Genomic DNA, 13,323 nt, shown 5'->3' on the forward strand with positions numbered 1-13,323 from the left:
TTCCTTTTGGAAATATGCCTAGATGTGGGATTGCTGGGTCATATGGTAAGTCTGTTTTTAGTTGTTTGAGGAATCTTCATACTGTTTTCCATAATGGCTGCACCAAATGGCATTCCCACCAACAGTGCAGAAGGGTTCCTTTTAAGGAGAGAGAAGTCTTAATTGGAATCTGATTAGATTTGTATAGTTGAAGAAGCAAGGAAGCTCTTTTCAGAATGGGGAAAGGAAACAGCTTAAGAAAAATCACAGAGGTGGGAACAAGGAAGGCATTTCTCGAGAAGAGAGTTGACTTCGTTTTGGAAGACTGATTCGGTAGGGCCTTGAATACTGCATTTAGGAATATGGATTTTAATCTCTGACACTGGTGAGCCCTTGAAAGTTTCTAAATCAGGAGTTACATGATGAAACTATTGTTTTAGGGAAAATAATTTGAGGATATTGGGGATTAGTAGCCCCTCTAAGTATTTCAGTGCTACGGCTTGTTATTAATTACCTACGTACTCATTTCTTTTAGGTTTGGGGTAATTTTTTTCCAGGTCACTTGGGCTTTTAGAGCTGCGCTAATACATGTGGGTGAGTCTACTGCTCAATTTGCTCATTTTAGTTTCTTACTTTCTCTTTTTCTATTCACCTCTGCCTCTGTCCAGCTCTGCAGCACACCCACCTATCACCCCCACACACTCACGTGTATCCCACCCGTTCCCTTCTCCTCACCTCCATCCAACAGACTTACTTCTCCCTATTATCATTCACACTCTCCATCCTTCCTCATTTCCCTGATAAGTTCAGTTTGGATTTTTTTTTTAAGGTCATAAGAAAACCCTGGAATAAATGTACCTTTTTAATCTTTTATTTATTGAGAGCCTGCTGTATGGCAGGTAGTGTGGTAGCCTCTGGGGACACCAAGTTAGGCCATGGTACCTGTCCTTCAGTGTCAGTCTAGTGGGGAGGACAAACATCTATGCTATTAAAGCACAATATGATGGGAACTCCAAGAGGTCCGAATAATTCACTACGCTGATCAAAAGAGGCCAGCTCCTTGCCTGTCAAGTCTTCCAGGAAACCAGGACACAGGAATGTCACCTAGTTTTGGCCAATCAGATGCCTCTCCTCCGGACTTGGGATCTTGATCTAGTGAAGCAGAAAACGAGGAAGGAAGGGGTTCATTCTGGGCAGAATTATAATGGTAAGAATGTCAGTGGCAGCATCCTGTGGCCTGGGCTGGTGGTGGCTGCTGGACCACTGTCTCCATGATCAGACCGGTCCTGTCAGGTCACCTTGGCTGACTCTGGCCGCCTTGGCTTTCTTGGTTCCTGTTAGGTTAACTGAGTTGGTTCTCAAGACCCTCCAGCAATTCTGGGAGCAACTTCTTATCCCTTAATACATTTTATTTTTGACTTAAATCAGAGTTGCTTTCTGTTGCTTACAATGAAGCACCCTGGCTAATCGTCAACGAGTGGCCACAACGGGTCAGGGAAATTAGTGCAGGGGAATTTGGGTCTTGTTGGACTAATTGCAGTGAAAACATAGCAATGTTTAAGAGATGGCAAACTGTAGCTCATGAAATACAATGAAGAAATAACGAAGTCATGGTTTATGTAGTCTGTAACAAGCACTGAAGGCCACTGTCGTAGACCAGGATGAAGGGTGTGAGAAATTCCACAGCCATAGGGTTAGAGCACTACTTCTAGTATCTCTGAACAGCCTCAAGAAAGACAATGTGAGGTTCAAGACCTTAAATTATTGGCTTTAATTCAGGGAGTTTCAGGGAATTTCTATGATTGTACTCAAATAATTCAGGCCTAAAATTCAGGGGATTTCTATGATTGTGCTAAAATAATTTCTCATCTCTTTCAGCTGCAGACTAAATGGACTTTAATTTGAGCCTTGCCAATTACAACATCAATTGGATGTGCAACTTTACCATATCTTTTATTGAATAATAAAGATGTACGTTGGGAAAGGATGGGATCCAGAGAACAGAAAGGAAAATTCAGGGTGCGTTAAATACTCAGGCCTCAAGCAAGTTCTGTTTGCTTGTTGTGATAGATAGAATAATTCCAAAGCGGTCCATATCCTAATCTCTGGAACGTATGAATGCGTTACGTACGTACAGAGCCAAAAAAGATTTGGCAGGTGTGATTAAGGTTAAGGACCTCGAGATGGGGAGATTATCCTGGACTACCCAGGAAGGCCCAATCAAATCACAGGAAACTTTAAAAGTGAAGAGCCTTTCCCAGCTGTGGCCAGAGGGGGATGTGGCCGTGGAAGCAAGGTCAAAGGGAGATGCAACATTGCTGATGTTGGAGATGCAGGAAGGGGACCACAAACTAAGGGATGCAGGCAGCCTCTAAGAGCTGAAAAATACAAGGAAATGAATTTTCCCCTAGAGCCACCAGAAGAGAGTGCAGCCCTGCCGACCCCTTGGTTTTAGTTCAGTGAGACCTGCGTCAGTCTTCTATCCTCCAGAACTATAAGGTAATACATCTGTGTTAGTTTAAGCCACTAACGTTTTGCGTGTTACAGTGACAATAGAAAATACAGCACCCGAAGACGTTCCTTCTCCATTTTTGGATAAGGCTGCTCCCTTTGAGATCATATAACTGTTCCATGTCAGGGATTGACGTGCGGGGAGAAAGCATTTGTCCTTGTGTTCCCCTCACCAGCCACTCATTTTCCTTAGACCCAGAAGCAAAGTTAGATCCCAGCCCGGCCAGATATAAACTCACACTTGGGAGAAGAATGTTGCACACCAATAAAATAAGATTAAAAAATTATCTCTGCAAAAATCTGTAGAATATGTGTGGGCATGGATTCTCAAGGTGCTAAACTAAGGAGAGAAAAGTATAATTTTAAGTCAGCTTAAAGTTTTTGAGATGGTGCAACTCTCAGAGAGTTAAAATTCAACTGGCCATCTTGAACAGCTGGGTAAATTTTTATTAATTATTCACTTGGGTGACTTAAACTTGAACTAGACAATATCCTATTTTGGATAAAATGGAGATATCATAAATTCCTTGGAATAATATAGTGGAATGAATCTTAAGATTTAGGAAGATAGGGAAAGCTGGAGTGGGTTTATCATACACAACTGATCTCTTATAAGACAGCATAGAAGGTGCTTTCTTTGCCAAGATCTTAGTAAATACATCATTGTATTTACTCTGAAAGGTGCTTTAGTGAATGTTTTCTGTAGGCCAGGAATGCTGATGGGAGCTTCTGCATTTAAAATGAGCTCCCTGGGGTGGGGGCAGGGTATAGCTCAGTGGTAGAGCACACGCTTAGCATGCACGAGGTCCTGGGTTAAATCCCTAGTATCTCCATTAAAAAATAAATAAATACAAGCTACTATGTACACAATAGATAAACAACAAGGTCCTACTGTCTAGCACAGAGAGCTATATTCAATGGCTTGTAGTAATCTTTAATGAAAAATAATATGAAAAAAAATGTATTACCGAATCATTATGCTGTACACCAGAAACTAATACATTGTAAATCAAAAAATAAAAATAAATTAAAAAAAATGAGCTCCTGGGTTTCATTGAGAAATGAGAGGAGCTCAGGATGGCAGAGGCCAAGTAAAAGTACTTACCACTGTGGACAGGGTCCCCAGAACGTTCCCCAGGATGGCTAACGATCCTGTGGTCCCCAGGCCTGAGACTGACAGGCTGCCCACAAGGATTCTGTTTGATTTGTACAATAGAAAAAACAAAACAAAACAGCAAAAAAACAAAAAAGCTCCCTTTGTTTCTGCCTGCCTTCTAATCTGGGTTCTCTGGCCTATCCAGAGATTCAGCGAGTGCCTCAATATTCTCTGAGTCAATTAGTTTGCTTCTTAAATCATCTAGAGTTGGTTTATGTTGCGTGTATTTAAGAACCTTGCCTTGGAGGACCATGAAGAAAGAAGACAGAGCTGGAGAGATAGATTAGAATCAGATTGTCAGGAGCTTTGTGGGATTATTAAAAAGTTTGGACTTTGTCCTGAAGGCAAAGAAAGCTTACTGGAAGATTTTAAAGAGAGATAAGTGTAATCAGAGGAGGGTTTTAAAATTGTCTTCCTGCTAGACCGAAGGGAGGGAGAAAACGAAGGCAGGGGTGGGGGGAGCAGTTAGGAGGATGTTGTAATAATTCAGGTGACAGCTGATGACAATACAGAAAAATCACAGTCGTGGAGGAGCTGAAGAGAGTAGGATGGATTCAAAGATACTTGAAAGGCTGTCCAGGGGTTGGTGACTGGGTAGAAAACAAGAGAGTGAAGATTGAAGATGACTTCAAAGTTTGTAACTTGATTGAACAGAGGGATAGTGGTGCCTTGGACTGAGTTAGAAGGACAGGAAAGAAAGATGGGTCTTGGGGAGAAGAGAATTTAAGGCATACTGAATTTGAGATCCTCTTCCCCAGGTGGAGATGCCCCTTAAGCAGCAAGAAACCTGGGGCGAGGATTTAGCAGCGAAGTACAGCCTGCAGGAGCAGGCGTGGGAGCCATTGTAGGAGTGCTAGCTGAAGCCAGGTAAGTAGAGGAGGTTCTCGAGGAGCACAGAAAAGTCGGAACTTTTCAATGAATTTGAAGATCCTGAATTGATGAGAACGACTTCTTAGTTACGACTTTGTACATACCCACAGGGTCTCATCATGACTTTCGTGGCAACCCTAGTTGCCTCAGGATGCCTGGCCATCCCCTGCCCCCACCCCATCTCCCCAGCACTCACTATTCCAGCTCACACCACCTGCCAGCATCCCTGACTCTGCCTCCCAGCCCACGGCAGGGCAGGTCAGAAGCAGCAGGGAGTTCATGCCTCTGAGAGCAGCCCTCAGCCCTGAAGGATGAGCACTGGAACAGAACCATCCCAGATTCCTCACACCTCCCATGGAATGACTTGGAGGCATATTCCAGCCCATGTCCCAGAGTTACCCAGCGGGGCTGACCCTCCGCTGCCCACACTAGTAAACTGCCTGATTATACACGAACTATTGACTTTGGGCCCGTCCCTGGCTTCTTCCCAGTCCCCACGGCTACTTCTTGGGATCACCTCCCAAATAAACTACTTGCATTCGAGTCCCTGTCTCAGGATCTGCTTCTGGGGGAATCCAGAGTCAGACAGGCTTTCCGTTCTTCCTGGTCTCCCGAGCATGAGCCATTTGAAATGTGTAAGCTGCTTTTCTTCTTTCTCACCTGCTGCCCATATTTTCTGCCTTATCCTCCGCCGTCGTCCCTCAGTTCTGCCTATCTCTCCTCTCCCGAAACAGACATGGAAGTATACATGAACCTCCTCAACCCTGAAGACACAAAGGGATAATAGACACCTGGAGAGAAAGTCCCTTATCTATTCTAGGAAACAGGTGCAATGATAGTCATATTTTGTATTTACTAAATCCTTTCCTTCCAAGAGTTCAAAGTGTTCCTTGTGGATCCCCTGTGGGCGGGAGGAGGACTGCCTTCTAGCCCAGCTGTAAATCACGTGAAATGTAAATTCTATGAAACTGGGCTTGAGAAATCGTTCTAGGTCCCCTTCAAGGGGCTCTCTCTCTGCTCCCTTCCTTGCTGGCACCTGGGCCTCTTCCTGCTGCCCCATTTCTGTTTTCGCTGCACCTCATTTCTGGCCATGGTGACTTGCTCTTAGTCGCCTTTCAAGCGGTCTTGGCTGACAGGGGTGATTATGACTATTATTAATACGGTGTTATTTTCCCCCAAGACGTTTGCATTTTAATAGGACACATTTACAAACTGAAAAGCTAAAGCAATTGAGTAGCAGGATCATAGGCAAGTAAGAACTTTTGGTCAAGCACAGTATTAGTCCATTTAGCAATCTGCATGATCTCAAACTGATTGCTGGGCAACTTTTAAGAGGGAAAAGCATGGGTTCATGGAGCTCTAGTCATTTCTGTTTCAGAGACTCTTTTTAAAAAAAGGAAACAAACAATGATGAGATTCCATGTGGAAGGTGCATTTGATTACCCAGAGTGAGCTTTCGGTTAAGTTTTTTTTTCATTTTTCATTTATATTAGGTAGCACTGTTACAATTTGACTGCACATATACAATGTATTGCATGTAAATACATATACACAATATACTGCCCATATTTTAAAAAATTTATGAATATGTACTGTTCATTGTTTTTAAGAATGTTAAGAGCTTCAGCTTTTTTAACTTGCATAGTTATCAAAGGAATAAAGCCAACCACAAAATAAGAATTAATTCAAAAAGATACATACACCCTGCTACTAACAGCAACATTATTTATAATTGCCAAGATATGGAAGCATCCTAAGTGCGCATCAATAGTTGAATAGATAATGAAGATGCTGCATATATACGTGATGGAATACAACTCACCCGTAAGAAGAAAGAACGGTATTTTGCCGTTTGCAGCCCTTCATTCACTTTCTGTTTTCCACTTCAAAAACCAGATTTTATAACTGGCACGAACATTTCCATTACATCAAAAACAACAAAATACCTAGAAATAAACTAAACCGAGGAGGTGACCTTTACTCTGAGAACTATAAAACATTAATGAAGGAAACTGAAGATGATACAAAGAAATGGGAAGCTATCTTGTGCTCTTGGATTAGAAGATTCAACATTATCAAGATGGGTTAAGTGTTATTGAGTGTTTGCTGTGTGCAGGGCACTCACTGAGGCAGAGGGCGGAGAAGGCACAGGTGTGAATGCTTTTCCTGTCTCACTGGATTTTACCTTCTCTCTGTCTCGGGGTTGAAGGATGAAGACTTCTGCTCTCAAAATGGGCTCCAGAAGCAGCCTGCAGAAGAGGGGTGGGAACTTCAGCTCTGATCAGAATCCAGAACATCGGCCCAAGTTCAAGAAAATACCAATTTGGAGGGTTTTAAAAGCGTCTCCTTTTCCCTAAGCCCCATGCTCAGGAAGAAAGCAGAGCATGAAAAACCACTTCCTTCCACAACTTATTTTCAAAAAATAATGAGGGTGAGAGGGTAGAGCATTCTTCCCCAAAGTGTCTCCCTTAAAAGACGTGCTCCACCGAGGAAAGACGTTGATTGAAAAACAGCACAAATGCATTGTTTTCCTCTCCCCCCTCAAATATGAAACATCAGCTCCAGGAAGAGGAAATATTACACCAGCAACTTAGCAATACAAACATCCAACTTCAAACCCCAGAGGAATTTCCCTGCCGAGGGGAGGAGAGCTCCCCCTTTGCTGGGTATAGGCTGGCCTTCCTGCTAGAGACAACTGTCAAACGCTGCTGCCTCTCGTGACTGTGGCCCGAACGCTTTGTTAGTCCAGTGCCCCAGAATGCACTCAGCAGAAAGTCTACTTTCCAAGTGTTTCTTCTTCTTCTTTTTTTTTTTTTAATGGAGGGACCTGGGATTGAACCCAGGACCTTGTGCATGCTAAGCACTGCACTCTACCACTGAGCTATACCTTCCCCCCAAGTGTGTAAATGAAGGCTGGAGAAGCAGCCCCCCTGTGTTGGGGCTTTCTATATACCTCCAGGCCTTCCCTGACCAAATCGATTCAAACTCCATGAAAAAAAAAAAAAAAATATATATATATATAATTTTTTCCCCCCAGTGACCATAACAACTCTTTCCATAAAGAGGTCCAGATGTTTAATTTTTCCAAAAGAAATTTTAACAAAAACAAAATAAAAGTAACTGAGGAAGGATCATTTTTCCATTGACTTCTTAACCCAAATGGGACTGGTTACGCCAGTCAAAACCACAGATTCACCACCCCTGGGGGACTCCGCCTTTCGTCGTCCCTGGTATCGGCCTGGGTACAGGTGCCTTCCCAGAATGCCTCTGGTCAGGCCCCTGCAGACACTGTATTTAATTTCAAGAAGCTGTTTTTTTTTCAAAAGCCAGCTGCGGACAGTGTAGGTTGTCATACTTTGTCTCCAACACCCTGGGCCTAATAATAAGTAGAAGATGGTTTCATCAGCTTGAGCTGCATTTTCCTAAGTCCATTAGGAAATCCCCTCCTTCAGTAGTTGGCAAAGGCCGGTGCAGCTTCAGAAAGAATGGGGTTTTCTAAAGGCATCGACCCGTACGTATCTCCTGTGAGCAAGAAGAGGGGTCTTTGGGGAGGTGACAAGGAACAGGGGTGAGTGACCAGAGCGGGAAGCAGTCACTTGAAATAGCACCAACCCAGCCATGAAGTCAGGCTTTAGAGTTTTTATTTCTCGTCCCGACGGTTTTGATGTCTGAGCTTAGAAAGGGTTGCTCCTTCTAAAGTTTCTAAACCTTCTTATGGTTGTTGTTAAGATCAATGTCTCTGGGCAGTTGTTAAGATCGATGTCTGTGAAGATTGCAGGCCTCTCCGGGAGCAGTAGGGTACCTGGACACCTACCTGGACATCATAAAAATAAGAGATGCCTGTGGGTGTCCCATAGCTTGTTTGGTTAATGCAATGGCTCATAACTAAAATGCCAGTTGAACCACCAGTTTGTTTTGCTGGTGCTTGGTTTATACATAAACATGAGTGGGAAGGGACCAACATTTCTTTTTTTTTTTTAAAGCACAAATTTTATTTTTATTACCGCTGCTTTGTTTTTTGTTTCAAAGGGATGGCACGGACTCAGGGTACAACAGCTGTACACAGCCCAGCTGGAAGGTCCCGGATTTTGAACTTCTACTTCTTAAAGAGGGGTTATGTGTTGAACATTCAAGTGCTGGTAACCATTCTGTTTTATTTGCCCTACGGCTTCTTGGAGGGCAGAATCCAAGACCACCTCCAGCTCAGACGGATGGAAAGGGTTGTGGCAGAGCAACCAGCAAAGGCGGTTTAGACCAAGACATCTCATGAGGGGTTGGGTTCCTACCCTCCAGGGCCTTCTCACTTGCCGTCATTTTTCAAGGGCACATTGAAGCTCTGTCTTTGTGCCTCTCCTGTCCTCTCCGTAGCCCATAGATTACATCCCCGAGGAATCGGCTTAATATACTGTGTCCATCAGAGGTGAAAACAGAGCCAACTGGGACTATAACTCACACAACACAGACACTCAGCAAGTACTAACTGACTTACATGTTGGATCACAAAATGATCTGAATGATGAATGGGTCCTCCCAGTGGGTGAAAAAAACCCTCAATCTCTGTGTTGTTTCCCAAGGCCATTTGATGTTTCTTAAAAGATCAGACACACAGGCCTAACCCTGATCAAAGTCTAATCTCCAAAGTAGACCTGGAGCAAGATGGGTTTGTGGGAGCATCAAATTCTCTTTCTTGTTCTGTGTTCACTTAAAATTTTTTTTTAATTGTAAGTACCCTTTCATCAAATTAAAATCCTGAGTGTAGTGACAGCAGTGATTCAGTGACAAAACATGGTTTATGAGGATAAATTTGAACCCAGGTGCAATAATTTAGTAACATTTTAGGTGATTAATTTTTCCAAACGATCTCATCGCTCCTCCTAGACAAGAGGGAATCAAGGTCTCTGTGGTCCAGGATGGGTCCCTACGGAAGATTCTGGCTGAGCCAGGAATACTTCTTGACCATAGGTTGTATGTAGGGAGTCAAAGGGGTTAATCCAAGTTGCAGCATCTTAGACAGGAGACAAAGCCAAGGCTGACTTTCCAAATGAGTTGTCCGTTTGAAGGGCCTGGAAAGTCAGGGGAAAATCTATGCACACACTAATAATGAGATGAAAACCAGCGAGATGAGGCTGGGATGAAAGTCCAAAGCAGAGAATAAGTGGCAAAGTTGAGAAATAGCTTGACTGGTGAGAAGGTAATGGCAGCAGCTTTTTATGGTTTTTTTTGTGTGTGTGTGTGTGTGTATGTGGTTTGGGGTGTGGCCCGGGAGAGAGCTATTAAATACCCTAACTTGGTGTGAACGCTTCTTAAATTTGTTTCTAGGAAAAACAGATTGGAAAATCAATTAACTAAGAATTATGGGAAAGTGAAACCAGTGGGCAGGATCGAAAGAACAAGGAAAATAAAAGAATACGTTTGGAAGGTGGCTCATCTCATTGGAATAAGAACGTCTCGTGGGGGAGGGTATAGCTCAGTGGTAGAGCGCATGCTTAGCATGCACAAGGTCCTGGGTTCAATCCCCAGTACCTCCATTAATAAATAAAAATAAATAAACCTAATTACACCCCCAAAGTTAAAAAATGAAAACAAATAAAATAAAATAAAAAGAACATCTCAGAGCACGCAAGTGATTTTGGAGGCGTACAATCAAGCTTCCAGAAGAAGTGATTTCTATTCTCCCACCAGTGTGGACGGGTGGAAGGTGTAATCCTGGGTTATCTGGAAGGAGTGGCAGTATTAACAGCTGGAAGGTAAACTATTCAATCATTGTCCTAGAGCGGAAAGACTTCCATTTTTATTTTATTTTGTTTTGTTCTGTTTTTTTTTTTTTTATATAAAGCTTTTCTTCTAAATAACTAAGTAGGAACTCTACTCAAGATACTGGCTACACCAGGTGTAGACCTAAATGCCACTTGATCTAACTTAACGAGACTGATGATGCCTTGAAAGCAGGGTCCAGGAATGCGTTGTTTCATGGTTGCTGTTATGAGAAATTTTTATATTTCATAGTGTTTTATTCTTCTACATAACAGCTTATTAATTTCAAATTATCCTATTCACCAGTACTTTTTTGAATCTAATTCTCTGCCTCAAAAATACATATTTTACCCTAGTCTATTTCCATATATATTTAAATAAGTTTGAATGATGATCTACTTATTTTTTTTCTGGTTAGAAAAGAAACATACAAGCTCATTTCAAAAAATAATGCAAAGGTGTATAAATGTGAAAGTTTCCACTAATCACCGCCATCCCAGATAACAGTTGTTACAATTTAGATCAGCGAATCTGCCCAGAGCACCTGCTGCGTGTCAGGCTCTGGGCCAAGGTGGGATCAAGCAATGGCCTGGACACGGCTGCTGCCCTCAAGAGGTCGCCACTCAACTAGTGTTTAACTGGGGCTTCATACTGGAGTCACTGAGAGTCTGTTTAAAAAGGCAATTGGCCTAGTTCTCCCTAGAACTGCTGATAAGAATCCTTGCTGAGCAAACCAAGTTAAGAATTACTCAGCTCTGGAGTGCCGAGAGCCATTCAGTAAGAGATCTCCTTTCCTTTCTTATCAAATTTTACTTACACGCGTGGTTTCCAGTACCCTGGAAAATTTGCACCCCTTACACTTGAGGCTGTTAAAAAGACTCAGAGTGACATTATTTTGCCTGTGTGAATGGGAAGGAGTCAAAAATCGTTAACATCATGATTCTAGTGAGGTGGTAGTGTCTCCGTGTCTCATTGCTGACGTATGGGACAGTGGTCAGCAGGAATGTGATGTATAGGAAGTAAGGTTCGTACAGTTGTACCTCTATACACATTAAAGTGCTTAATAATAATTTTATGAATATTTAACCAATTAATTGGATTATATAATGAACTCCAATATGTTTAACAACTAAATTATTCACCTTTATTGAGGAGCATTTATTCATTTTTTTTGATGCCTGTTGAACAGTGTACTTTTACAGTCCTTATGGGTAATCAAGTACATATAGTATTACAGAACAATTTGGAACATTCTACGATCCTGCTTTGGATTCTCATTCATTCGTTTATTCACTCATTCGACATAACATTCTTTTGCACGCATCATATCCATCCATCCAGGTACTACCCTAGATACTGAGCACATGGGAGCATCGAAGACAGACATGGTCCCAGAACTTACAGTCTAGCAGCCGACAGACAATTAAACAAGGCCTAGTGGCAAAGCACGATGCAAGGTCGAGGTACTGGGAGAGCACTTAGCTGGAGTCCCTGAGTGGTCTAGGGTGGTGGGCAGAGAACGTCCATGAGGGGATGGCTTTTGAGTGGTGATCTAAAGGACACAGGACATGGAGGATGGGCTTCAGGGGACAGAATTGTTCCACTCAGAGAGGAAACAGCCTGTTTGAGGGCCCAGAGGCCAGAGCAGCTAGATGTATGTGTGGACAGATGTTCAGAAGGACTGGAGCACAGAGTGTGGAGAGGTCAAGGGGCCTCATCCTCAAGTGCTAACTGGGTGGTGGTCAAAGATGTTCACTTTTATCTGAAAGGAGCTAGGAAGCTATTGCAGAGTTTTTCAACAGTAGAGTGACTCATTCATATTTATGTTTTTGAAAGATCTTTGACTGCAGGGTAGAGAATGAGTTAGAGAAGAGCCAAACAGGACACAGGAGACCAGTTAGAAGGGCTGCTGTGGTAATTTGGAGGAGAGATGCTCGTAGCCCACACCAGCCGTCAGCCAGCTCCAGCCTGTGGGCCCCACCCGCCCATCTGCTTGTGTATTTCTGTGGCTTCGTTTGCACAACAACAGTGGAATTGAGTAGCTGTGGCAGACAGTCTGGCTCACAAAGTCTCAAATGTTTACTATCTGGCCCTTGGTAGAAAGAGTTTGACCACCCCTGGATGACCCAAAGACGATGACAGCATGGGGGGGCTAGAGAAATGAGAACTGTTTGGCAGGTACACTCAGCAGAAGGGGATGACTGATTGGGTGTGGCTTGCACAGCTGGGTGGATGCGAGCGCCACTTTCTGTGGTTGGTGCTGTGGAACTGGGACGGTGTGTCCGTGTGTTCGTCTGTGTGTGCCCATGCTTGTGTATGTGTGTGTGTGGTGGGGGTGTGGCGCAGGTGGCTCCAGCTCGGTGAGGCAAGTTAGATTCACAATGCACTTTGGCTGAAAGATGGCTTTAGTGAGCTCTGGCGTGTGACTGTTACGGAGCCAAACACACGGAGTTTCAGAAAAGATAAGGCTTGTATTTGTTTTCCATATTTATGACGTAAGGTGCATCCAGGGAAGAGGGCTTTAATTCACTCTATATGAGCTTGTCTGAATATCCAATCTGTCTAGCGTACTTCCTATTTGATCCCAGAGGTCTCGTTAGGGGAACAGGACATTTAAGGGGAACCAAAGCTCTGTTCCTCTATCTCCTTCTCTGAAACCAACCGAGAGACGGTTTCCTGTACTGGGAAGAATCTCGCTCTCCAACTTGGTGATTTATGATTCTCTTAGTTGCATCTGTTTATTTTGCTTGCAGCCAATTCATGTTGGTTTTCAAGAAATATAAGTGCAGCAAAAGAGGAAACATTGGAAAGACAGAGGAAGGAAGACTTTGGGGTCCGGTAAGGGTGAGAAGAATTTAGGAAAAACAGAAGTGCATCTGGATCTGAGGTGGGGGCGGCTGCTCAAAATACAAAGACCAGAAAGGGAAAGAAATAAGAGGAGAGGGGAGTGGATGGATTCGTTGGGCAAAATCTTGTTGACCCGGGGCCTGAATCCAGTCCAAATTGACCCCTGATCTCATCCAAGTACTGTCCACCCCCTTTACAGTTTGTAA

General features: G+C 43.2%; 1 long non-coding RNA gene across 11 annotated transcripts in view; it reads left to right on the forward strand.

Annotated features, from left to right (window-relative positions):
• The window catches only part of LOC105062320 (uncharacterized), a 98,989-nt gene that overhangs the window by 21,588 nt on the left and 64,078 nt on the right, over nt 1–13,323 (forward strand). For 6 of the 11 annotated variants that reach the window (XR_012503976.1, XR_012503974.1, XR_012503982.1 and 3 more), the window contains exons 2-3: nt 1,858–1,998; nt 4,405–4,513. The exons of 1 other annotated variant lie outside the window; for it this stretch is intronic. This is a non-coding gene — a long non-coding RNA (uncharacterized LOC105062320). Of the gene's footprint in view, nt 1–514; nt 574–1,857; nt 1,999–2,390; nt 2,479–4,404; nt 4,514–13,323 lie in introns of all 11 variants that reach the window. 4 more of the 11 variants (XR_012503978.1, XR_012503975.1, XR_012503981.1 and 1 more) reach the window with 3 other exon arrangements.

The sequence above is a fragment of the Camelus bactrianus genome, chromosome 34 (genome assembly GCF_048773025.1).
Source record: "Camelus bactrianus isolate YW-2024 breed Bactrian camel chromosome 34, ASM4877302v1, whole genome shotgun sequence".
NCBI lineage: Eukaryota > Metazoa > Chordata > Mammalia > Artiodactyla > Camelidae > Camelus > Camelus bactrianus.